We start from the raw sequence: 13052 nt of genomic DNA, 5'->3' as shown, positions 1-13052 counted from the left end.
GATCATAGATTAATTCATAAAGTCATCATATTGTTGGTATGTCTGTATACATTGAAACAACATACATTGATGGCGTTAAAACAACAAATTACATAATTGGAAGGATATAAGACCAGCTGTTGTGACAAAATGTATATCGAACATTGCATTATGATGTTGATCAACTTTAGAGTCGACTACATCTATTCAAGGCTATCCCGTATACCAGACACAATGTTTAAGAAAAACATCTGTTAAATGATAACAATGCTTGTAATTATACACAGATATACTTGATCAGTAGACATACAAATGAACTACAGGAGAAGACACAATGCAGTGACTACTGGGACTTTGATATTTGAGTCCCACACTCATGATTTTCCTGTGGGACTCATATTTTATGGACCCACTATATCTCTTTGTAATTGGACTTATCAAAATTTCAGAAACATTCTGGACTCATCTGAAAAATCCTACAAAAATATATTGTAATGGCAAACTCACAAAAATTGTCGGAGTTCTTTTTTTTGTTTGTTATACCAGTTCTTCCTGTCTTCATATAAAAACATCTTCAACTGAGGAAGGGTTCAAGAAGAGGCGGAAGAAAGGACAGCTGATGAATCAGCTTCAGCAACTAGCTATTTTTAGCACATTCCCCAAAGAATTTGCCTCCCCCGTCTCTGGCGTACATCACCTTACACTTGTGTGTGTAATTATACCTACCAAAATGTACCTGCAGATAACTTATCTAGCCAGAGAGCCAAACAAAAACACAATCAGGTACACATATACAAGGGAGTGCGTGTCTACAGAGATCATGGCAATGAATGAGTTGTTTCAACTTTGTCCATCTCCAGAAATGACCTGGCCTGGACATCCATCAAGACATTAGGGGTTATCTGTTCATGCTCACACTTTCACAACAGGCACAAAGTGGAACCTCACAGATATCAAACTTCTAAGAGTTTTAAGCAAGAAGTTTTAGAAAAGTTCCAATAGGGATAAGCTGTTGACATGAGGAAAAAACTTCTAGCTTTAGTTAGGTCCAGTGAAACAGGTGTTAGTGGAATGAATTGTGATATTCAAACAGGCATAACTGTAACACCAGAAATACTGACCAAACAAGATATCATAATTTGTTCAATTTTAAAGCCTGACACATCAGTCAATAAGATTCTATATAGAAATTTAGAACAGAAAAAATCATCGATTACCTGTAATATTCTTGAATTTTATGGCGGATGTAAAGATGTTACGTAATCCTATGATGAAGTAATAGTTTGTGTAAACAAAACATGTTAGTCATTTCTAGGGTCCTAGTCATACACTTGATTGTGTGATTATGATGAGCAATATGAGGGACAAATTCAAGTGTCTACATAAGGATGTGGTAATTTCCATGTAATAAGGCTGGGTATAACACCATTTTGTAAACATATCTTGGTATATAAATATGTATATCTGACAGTAAGAGTTACCTAGAAGGTCCACATTGACTATATATCTTACACTAACTCTTGTCAACAACTTCTAATTGTTTATCACTTAAAGTATTCTTTTTTAATTTTCTGACATATGTTTGTATGATATAAAACTTGGAAAATTTTGCCAAAAAAAAAGATGGCAATCATATATGTGAAGTAAATATGTCTTTTCACTCCTTCATTCTCTGTGAAATATCATCAGGTACAGGTACGAAATTCAGTTGAACTGACTGTTGAAGTAAGTATGGCTACTGTATCATTCCCCAGTGAGAAATGATGACATGCTGATGTATAGTACTTATAGTTTGAAATATCCGAACAGAAGTAAACTAACACTATGAAGGAGTATACCTAGATTTTATGTCGTAACTCATGAAAATTTGAGTTTCTTTAAGAAATGATAGGTTCATTCCTTACTATAGTTGTTACAACTGTTGACATGGATAAACATGTATGATAAATGTCTTTTTTTTTTTGCGAGTCAAGAAATCCTAGATTCCTGTGCTGTTATGGTCAGTAGCCAACTTAAACAATGATTTGTATTCATTTTTCATTACCATACATAAATGTAAGACAGGTTGATTTATATGGGAGGTAGAGATTCCCATTCCTCTAAAAGAATAGTGACCAGACAAGCCTAACTTCAATATTCCTGCGTTACAGTTCAATACCACAGGTCATTTAGGCCAAATTATTTTCCCACAGAAGATCAGTCTGTGAGCTAGAATTTTTAATATGAAATACCTGTGCTATCATGAATAAATTGATAGCTAAATGCAACATCAACTATTTGATACCTCAATTATAATAAGGCACTTGCAGATCCTAATATATATTTACATACATGTAAGTAATTTCCCAAACAAGTGAAATTAAAACAAATCTATACTTACAAGGATAAAACATGAAAACTGGAAAAACTGATTTTTTCCACAAAAATCAGAAAAGCAAAGTTTGTAATGGCTTTTCCATTGTTATGCCAATAAAGCTTTTAAATCATTTACAAACTACGCTCCTCTTGTACAGGGCACAAGGAAACAGGATACATTTTGGCCTAGTCTCACTTCCTCCAAGTGCAGAAGATATAATCCTACCAAATGTGTTTATCTACCAGGTAAACGTGTGTAGGTCATTAGATCAGCTAGCTTTATTGTGTATTTACATTTGAAAGGTGTTTGCTTACCTCACGTTCACATTCTCTATGTACTGAATTCAGGTAAGGAGTTCAACACCATAGACACGTACCTGTCCACAATAACGTATGGCGGTATAGGTAGCGGCCTCATTTGATGTCTAGGTGAGCTTGTGTAAGTGATAAATGGTCCTGACACAAGCACTTGTTAATATATAAGGATCAATTAGTATCTCCTGTCCAGGCTTGTCCACATAACATCTCTAGAAATATTTACCTCTATAACGTTGTCTAAATCAGGTACAACCTGACCAGCTGCCTTTACACCTTAAAGTCAGATGATATAATGTCACTAACTAACTGCAATCACATAAAGCAAAATTATTTGGTGCTATGCTAAGCTGTGGTTCTAGTATCAAAAAAAAACTGGTTTTGAACTTATAAGGATTTTTTTAACTAACAAAACTGATTTTAATTGTGCTAAAGAGATTGACCTAGAGTGCGAAAGAGACTGTATTCTAGTGATAAGAAAGGCTGATTTTATAGTGTTTATGTAATTAAACTATAGCTATATCTTCGTGTAGCTAAAGTTATACTGCTGAGAAAGCTAACAAAGAGATCAACAGACATCTAACCTGGTGCTTTACCTCATAATACATAGTGCTAAGTTGTGCATTTGTTAGGTTTATTGGCTAATGAACAGTCAGAGTACTTCTGACAGGGCCTCATTATATATGATAGCTACTTCACCGCACTGAACAACATGTAAGAGGCACATGATCACATGACAGAGGGAAGGGTAAAAAGTGTCTTGTCCAAGAAAACCACCATGACAGCACACACTGGTCTGTGATCTTTGACTCCTAAGAAACACAAACAGTCGCCAGTATGGACACTGAACCACACACCTAAGATCTTCACCTGAGAAACATGACATACTTATGCTATATTTACTGTATATATACTTATATATTTCTTATTCATACCCGTTTATAAGCAGTTTTAATTCAATATGATGGGATAATATTTTTTATACATTTATAACGACAGACTCTGTTACATGTGGCTTATCAATACCAACATTATAATTATTGAACAGAGATATATAAGTAGCTAGAAACATGCATAAAACTAAATAGGAAATTTGAAGATATGCTATGCTGTTTGTTGAAATAGTATGTTATCTATGTTAGCCTTTCTACAGATCCGTCCAGTTTATAAATAGCCAGTGGTAAATATCTTAAGTTCTTAAATCTATGATAAAATCATCTAATCATATGTAACCATACAGTTTTTATCCAAAATAATTCCTACAGCTAGACATACTCACATACTTATGAAGAAATGAAAAATATTCCATCTGCCTCCAGATATACACAGGTAACTAATACTTCAGATTAAGTCTACATGCAGGTATATCTCCATGTTGTCTACCTTTAAGGTGTAAGACACACATACACAGTGCATTATACTGGATAAAAAGTCCATTGTACCTCACCTAAAAAGCGCCCATGTACATTCAGGAATTTAGGAGAAATTAAATAATATCGCAGAACTTGGAAAGAAAACTGAACTTCTTTTCATATATTTATAAAATGTTTATTGATCATGAGCAGCAGAGATGTTCAGCAGTCAGTGTGAGTGATTTGATCTGTTAAGTAAACACGCAATAATGTCATGAATGAATTTCTTGCCAAGTAACAATACAAAAGCAGGAATGACACAATACAGAAAATGACCAATAATGCAGGTGTTCATTATAAGTTATAGTACAGTCAAACCACATGAAACACTTCTAGCACTTGATTCAGTCACCTCGGACCAACCTGATCACGTGCCAGCACATTGTTGAGGTTACAGTGTTCTCTAACCCAGGCAAAACACACTTGTGTACTTCTATATAATTATAGGTTATTTTTGTATCAAGACAGTAATGTTGTTGACATGTGCCCGGTAGTAGCAGGTCTATACACTGAAATGTATATAATGGACACTACAACTTATTACTTTGTGGTTTAGTGGGTTTCATTACGTGTTTTCTATCACTAATTTACATGCCACATACAATATCCTGTCAGTAAAATCTACTAGCCACATACAGTATCCTGTCAGTAAAATCTACTTGCCACATACAGTATCCTGTCAGTAAAATCTACTTGCCACATACAATATCCTGTCAGTAAAATCTACTAGCCACATACAATATCCTGTCAGTAAAATCTACTTGCTACATACAATATCCTGTCAGTAAAATCTACTTGCCACATACAGTATCCTGTCAGTAAAATCTACTTGCCACATACAATATCCTGTCAGTAAAATCTACTTGCCACATACAATATCCTGTCAGTAAAATCTACTAGCCACATACAATATCCTGTCAGTAAAATCTACTAGCCACATACAATATCCTGTCAGTAAAATCTACTAGCCACATACAGTATCCTGTCAGTAAAATCTACTTGCCACATACAGTATCCTGTCAGTAAAATCTACTAGCCACATACAATATCCTGTCAGTAAAATCTACTAGCCACATACAATATCCTGTCAGTAAAATCTACTTGCCACATACAGTATCCTGTCAGTAAAATCTACTTGCCACATACAATATCCTGTCAGTAAAATCTACTTGCCACATACAGTATCCTGTCAGTAAAATCTACTTGCCACATACAGTATCCTGTCAGTAAAATCTACTTGCCACATACAGTATCCTGTCAGTAAAATCTACTTGCCACATACAGTATCCTGTCAGTAAAATCTACTTGCCACATACAGTATCCTGTCAGTAAAATCTACTTGCCACATACAGTATCCTGTCAGTAAAATCTACTTGCCACATACAGTATCCTGTCAGTAAAATCTACTTGCCACATACAATATCCTGTCAGTAAAATCTACTTGCCACATACAGTATCCTGTCAGTAAAATCTACTTGCCACATACAGTATCCTGTCAGTAAAATCTACTTGCCACATACAATATCCTGTCAGTAAAGTCTACTTGCCACATACAATATCCTGTCAGTAAAGTCTACTTGCCACATACAATATCCTGTCAGTAAAGTCTACTTGCCACATACAGTATCCTGTCAGTAAAATCTACTTGCCACATACAATATCCTGTCAGTAAAGTCTACTTGCCACATACAGTATCCTGTCAGTAAAGTCTACTTGCCACATACAGTATCCTGTCAGTAAAATCTACTTGCCACATACAATATCCTGACAGTAAAGTCTACTTGCCACATACAATATCCTGTCAGTAAAATCTACTTGCCACATACAATATCCTGTCAGTAAAGTCTACTTGCCACATACAGTATCCTGTCAGTAAAATCTACTTGCCACATACAATATCCTGTCAGTAAAGTCTACTTGCCACATACAGTATCCTGTCAGTAAAATCTACTTGCCACATACAATATCCTGTCAGTAAAGTCTACTTGCCACATACAATATCCTGTCAGTAAAATCTACTTGCCACATACAATATCCTGTCAGTAAAGTCTACTTGCCACATACAGTATCCTGTCAGTAAAATCTACTTGCCACATACAATATCCTGTCAGTAAAGTCTACTTGCCACATACAATATCCTGTTAGTAAAATCAGTGAAACAGCTAAAATCAATTTAAAAGTATAAATTTAAGATAAATTCAATATGTATCTATACAACTTAATCTCCACGGAATAGGATTGGTAAAGCAATACTACTAATCAATTCTTGTGATTCCAATCTGACAGAGCTGTAGAATACAGAGAAATCATGCTATATATGTATAGTCTGTAGCTTAATTGGAGAATTTTTCCTGCATATACAAAGCTTGGTGAATGAGAAGACCTATTAAATGGAAAATATATAATCAATAAAAATACATAAGAGATATTAAGGATATGGATGGATTCTAATCAAAATATGGACCTTTGAGAAATAACAACTCTGGTGTACTTGTTGCAGCCAGTGTTCTGTATAGCCCTACACAGATGGACCAAATGACTTCTTCTAGCCTCCTTGACCTTTGTGCTGTAAACATTTATAAGGATAGAAGTAATGACAAAGTTATGTTTGATGTTACACCTAGCTAAGACTGGCTGAAAGGTGTGTTCTCAATTTTCTGTTTGTGATTCAGATACAACTATACTTTGATGCTAGATACAGATGCTGATAATAATGGAAGAAATGGGCTTAAAAAGGAGTTTTAATAGAAATTTATTATAAGGAAATTATGATTTAATTTATTTCAAATTAACTGTAATCAATGACAACTTTTTTGTTTATCAACATACATGTACCATCGTACTGATCACCTTAAGATTTATGTATCAATGAAACAGAGGTCATTATTTAGTATCGAACCCGGGGCCCTGGCTTACTAGTCTCACTAGTTGGGCGATATATTGCAGCTAGCATTTTACCAGGGTTATAACAATGATGAAGTTAGATGTTTGGATACAAGGGGAGTTTTTTTAAATCACCTCCACACCTGACACAATTCTCAATACAACATGAATACATACTGATAGCAGAGACCAGGAATTAGTGGAAGATATGTACACTAAAGCTATGGTAATTATTACTGAAATGAAAATAAAACGACAGGAAAGAGATAAACTCACAGTTAACAATAGTAAACCAGAGAAATGGAAGACTATTAAACCAAGCATACAGGGTAATCTAAAAGTGAAATAAAAATATTTCCATCACATCCTACTCCTTGTATGTTACATTTTCCACCAACTGATAATGACAGTTAATCAATGGAAACAATCAATAAAATCTATAGATTTTTTATACTTGCACAAGTGATACATAAAATCAAGGTAAATAAACCCTAGATATAAACTGTATACATAGTCACTTATATTATCTACGTTTAGATAATCAGACAGGACATTTGATCAACAGAACATGCAAAATGACTCAAACAAAGTAACATAGTTATACACTGTAAAAAAAGTAACATAGCTATACACTGTACAAAAGTAACATAACTATACACTGTACAAAAGTAACATAGTTATACACTGTACAAAAGTAACATAGCTATACACTGTACAAAAGGAACATAGTTATACACTGTAAAAAAGTAACATAGCTATACATTGTACAAAAGTAACATAGTTATACACTGTACAAAAGTAACATAGCTATACACTGTACAAAAGTAACATAGCTATACACTGTACAAAAGTAACATAGTTATACACTGTACAAAAGTAACATAGCTATACACTGTACAAAAGTAACATAGCTATACACTGTACAAAAGGAACATAGTTATACACTGTAAAAAAGTAACATAGCCATACACTGTACAAAAGTAACATAACTATACACTGTAAAAAAGTAATATAGCTATACTGTAAAAAGTAACATAGCTATACACTGTAAAAAGTAACATAGTTAAACACCTGTACAAAAGTAGCATAGTTAAACACCTGTACAAAAGTAGCATAGTTAAACTCCAGTACAAAAGTAGCATGTTTAAACACCTGTACAAAAGTGGCATAGTTAAACTCCAGTACAAAAGTAGCATGTTTAAACACCTGTACAAAAGTAACATAGTTATACACCAGTACAAAAGTAACATAGTTAAACACATGTACAAAAGTAACATAGTTAAAAACCAGTACAAAAGTAACATAGCTAAACACCTGTACAAAAGTAACAAAGTTAAACACCTGTACAAAGTAGAATAGTTATACACCTGTACAAAAGTAGCATAGTTAAACACCTGTTTGAAAGTAACACAGTTTTACACCTGTTTGAAAGTAACACAGTTTTACACCTGAACCAAATAAACATAGGTACACACCTGTACAAAAGTATCAACATTATACATCATGTATGTATCTATGTTACTTTTACAAAGATACATAACTACATATTAAGAACCTTTAGTGTCATGTAAGTTACATTGAGTTAAGGAATGTTGTTATCGTGAAATGTTACGATTTCTCTGCATGAGATAACAAGAAACATTATCCATATCACTACCTCTGATGATTAACAATTTGAAAGATTGAATTTTTGCCATTACCTCGGTGAGCATGCGCATGAACTCTGCTACACAACAGCAAGTCTGTACGTTTTTATTACAAGCTGTTTTTAATATTTTCCTTATACAAAACTGTTTTATTAAGGAAAATATGTACTGGTAAGTCTTTTAGTGATTACTAATTGGTTACTTTTAATGGTTCTGTCAGATTTATCATATTAATTCCTATCTAAAAATATTTTAACCCATGCATGCCAGGACCTAGAAAATTGATCAGCAAATTAAAGACTATATTAAGCCTGGCATCTTTGTATTAATAACGAAGTTTGACAAGATTCCCAAAGTAGACACACCCTCCACCTAATATTTCATTACTAAGAACCAAGAAGTGGCCGCAAATTCCACTTTATACATAATTATCATTGTGAGATGTTTTCTGTTTGTCAGACAGTTACACATATATCCATTCTTAATCATAATACAAGTGTACTAGCCATCAGTGCCTTTAGGAAATCATCGAATACAAAGCATAATTAGAAAAATGCATTAAGTGTTCAATTACTGTTTCATGACATTTATGGTCAATATAAATGACAAATCTTTGCAGGCAATTATCATATAATGAACTTTGGACACAAAATACAGTCATTTAAAATGACTATGCATTCCATAATAAGACCATTCAATGTTTATATTATCTACATGTATTAGAGAACCTAGCTGTCCTATATTCCAAAAACAAGTTGCTTTAATGAAAAAATAAATTCTTCTTTAATTATCAACAGTTTAAAGTGTCCCATTGAATAGTCCTTTTGACCTTTAGCTGTTATGTTTCCCTGGCCACAATGACATAACTGTCATTCGATAGAGACTATTTATCATTCTTTTAACCAGACTTTCTTCCCTGGCAAATATATTTCAAATTCAGAGAGTAATTCTAATTACCACATGTGCCAATATACAGATGTTTCCCGTCACTGCCGAATACAGCAAAAATATATGTGGCAGGTGTATTCTGGCAACTGCAGCACCAGGTGCAGGATCAAAATATACAGGTATAAACAACAAAGACATTAACAGTTTTTACTATAAAATCATAAAGGTGTTCAAAATTGCCAATATTCCAGTATATCCCGACTCGAGATCACACAATAAGATGCAATGCAATATGCTTTAAGAATTCTGGTATTTTGTTAAATCGGAAAAATAGTTGCTTTTTCATAAAAACCAAATCCTAAATAACAATATTTTCGCTCTTAAGTCCAACATATGCACAGTACAGTGTTAATTAAGTATAACGACATTGTCTATATGTGTTATAATCTGCTATCAGTCTCTATAATTAGTAACCGGATGTTTAAAGAACTTGATCCATCCAGTTGTTAAAAACTGACCCCTACCTCAAATATTGTAATCTATATCACATATTGAAAGATTTCTCTGACTCTTGAGAGAAAATCTCTGTAAGATCTAGTGGATTTTGTGATACCTCTAAACATTAAAAAAAAATCATTTGAAAATGAAATCTTAACTGGTGCAGTATTTCAATTCATAATCATAATATTAAGAATTAATAAATGCATTGTATATAACCATATATACAGTGTTACACAGGTAACAATATACAAAGCGTCATTCAGCATTTGCTGAAATTATCCATTTATAAAATGCTTTACACACTCAACAAGAATTTTATCTGTATTTTGTAATTAAGAATTTTATTTGTCTTTTGTAATGATGTGGAACTTCTGCCTGATATAAATATCAATAAACTATTACCATATAGGGTATACAATTGATATGAAACCAATCCAGGTGGAAAATACAAAGAATGGCACATGCACTCTTCAGGCCTATAATACGACATGCTGTGTCTACAGAGATGCAACAATATCCTCCATCATACTCCTGTCAGACATTAAGCCAAAACAAGCAGCAACTGTAAATCATCATCCAAGGATTGTCTATCTATTTAACCTTCTGATGACAACAAACAAGATTCACCTATAATATCCCAACCTTCTTTATCTTGTTAAATTTAATTTCTAAAAGACTGAGTTTAGACAGTAATGGTAACACCACACTAACCTGAAGGCATGGTCCAGTATAGATATACAGGGTACACACTCTTGACAATATATATTTCCAAGGATTTCCAAAAGGGAGAGTTGTCTACAAGGCCTGGTTCCAGGGGTACATCCACATGGTGGTAAGTCTCCAACTTTCTCACCCTCCACAGGTGGTATTATACTGATGTAAACAGCGAAATAGAAAGGAAACCCTTTCTTTACTAGCTACCACCTAATTTAGACTGCCTGAGTCATACATAGTATAGGTACAGAGTCTGGGCTACCATCCCAAGGGCCTACACTAAAAAATGGACTGAACCAAATAGACATTTTAATCATGCTATGATGGTAAGATTCTTTTGTTGTCCTTTCCTATCAACAGCGTACATTATTGACCTTAAGTGTTAGATAATAATATCTGATCACTCAGACAGGAAAGTAACCAGTTCACAATTATCATTATTCTGAGACAAAGATTCTGTGTCGACAGGAACTAAACCAGTCGGAATACATAGTATAATATACAGGCCTGCATGATACAGATGTAATCATGTTTACTGCAGACAGGTACTGAATCCATTCACAAATTATGAAAATCAATTCACTCTAGATTTCTGAAGACATGTAAAAAGGGTCCAATCCATATTGCTTCACACAGCTGCTGACCCTGTGTAAATATGGTCCCTTTAGACAGGTAAGTGACCAGTCCATTTTTTACTTCAACTCATTCTGTGTATATGCCATCCTTTAGACAGCTAATGGACCAGTCAACATTTTGATTCAATAGTCTGATAAAGGTTCAGGCCACATCTTAAGGTATGCCCAATGTGTATTCCTGATGTATCTCCCCCACAAAACACATTCTTCATCACAGACATTATCAGCCCCACTCCCCAACCTGGTGGGGGAGGTTACCATGGAAATTCATCATCAAGTATATACTAACTTGTATAGGCTTTTATAAAATATTTACACAAAACGAAGAAACATTATTACCGAAGATGGTGTGGGTACTGTGGGTATTAGCTGTGTCTGGAATATAGATCTGGCCATGCCATGGTCACGTCAAACTTGGAAATATTTATAAAATAGACTTTTACCTGACAAAATATAGGTCTGTAGCAGGTCATATGTAAGTGGGCAAAAACATCAGGAAAATAGTTTTTACTGTGATATCATAATTATTACAGCAATTTGATCATGTAAAGTTCACAATGTATTAACTACAATCTATATAAAAGTCATTCAAACGAAGTAAGAATATAATGTCTGTAGTACCTCCAGAGAATACTGTAGACTAATATATCTTAGGGGTTCTGGTGCCTTGATAATTACCTATAATTTGCTTCAGTATTTAAATATCATGATTGTGTTAATTGTAAGTATGTACAATCATCACTGACACCTGAATTTATCACTTATTTATCAATGATAATGCACAGAAAATTGAGCGTCTGAATCATTGATGTACATATAAATTTACAGTAGTTAAATAAAGACAAAAATCTATGTAGTTATACCATCAACCTGTGATTCATACTTGATATGAAATATACAGACAGAATATGTCTCCTAGTTCTACTTGTATACTCCGTGCTGGTTACAGACATATGTTTCAGAAAAAATATGAAACAATTTCTTAGAGTCAATGGTCACCATTTATTGAATGTGTTTTTTTTTTTTTAAGACGGATTAATCATCTTTCATGAGCACGACCAAAATAGAAAGCTGGCTGTATACTAAGTCATGTATCAGGGTAAATGATACTACATGATGTCTGTCTCCAGCTGCCAGCTAGTTCCTGCTTCATCTTCTCTCATCTGTCACTCCAGATCTGATGTAAATAGATATCTGTAAACCCTATGTATACGCGTAGGTACATGTTACAGGGTTCACCTGCAGACCTACACAATTCTTCAGTAGTACTCCCCCTACTCACTATATTAATTACATCTGTCAGCTGGCCTACAATATGCACTGAATTCTAGTACATTTTAATTACACTCATCATAGTATAAATTCAACAATAGATATAAACTTGTATATCTAGCTATTAAAAATTGACCTATTGGATCTATCAGTACGGTTCTTACCACCAATGTTATCCGTTAACAATTACAGAATACAGTGAACTTCTCACATCAAGCCATCAAGTTTTTACTTTATGAAAGTTCTACTTTTGACAGATTTGTTTTTCATTTTACTAACTAGGATTGAAATGTAAATAAAGTTTAAGATGAGAAATATGTAAAATTAGAGTAAAGTCCTATCTAATCCATTTTATATACTTTATTCAGACTTCACTAGGGGTGTAGAGTCCATGCCGTCCTTCTTGTGTAGGTGTCGTAGGTTCTGTAATGCCTCGCTTGGATACCCCAAGG

At 33.8% G+C, this 13052-nt stretch overlaps 1 protein-coding gene across 5 annotated transcripts in view; it reads right to left on the bottom strand.

Annotated features, from left to right (window-relative positions):
• The window catches only part of LOC132565406 (dnaJ homolog subfamily B member 6-like), a 53775-nt gene that overhangs the window by 32542 nt on the left and 8181 nt on the right, over positions 1-13052 (bottom strand). For 2 of the 5 annotated variants that reach the window (XM_060230044.1, XM_060230046.1), the window contains exon 1: positions 10691-10921. The exons of 1 other annotated variant lie outside the window; for it this stretch is intronic. The gene's annotated coding sequence lies outside the window, so the exon portion shown is untranslated. Of the gene's footprint in view, positions 1-10690; positions 10922-13052 lie in introns of those variants that run through there. 2 more of the 5 variants (XM_060230048.1, XM_060230047.1) reach the window with 2 other exon arrangements.

The sequence above is a fragment of the Ylistrum balloti genome, unplaced genomic scaffold (genome assembly GCF_031769215.1).
Source record: "Ylistrum balloti isolate Yb309-2 unplaced genomic scaffold, AGI_CSIRO_Ybal_v1 Utg369722, whole genome shotgun sequence".
Classification (NCBI taxonomy): Eukaryota; Metazoa; Mollusca; class Bivalvia; order Pectinida; family Pectinidae; genus Ylistrum; species Ylistrum balloti.
The sequence above is the reverse complement of the archived record's forward strand: the minus strand, read 5'-3'. Positions and strand labels throughout refer to the sequence as shown.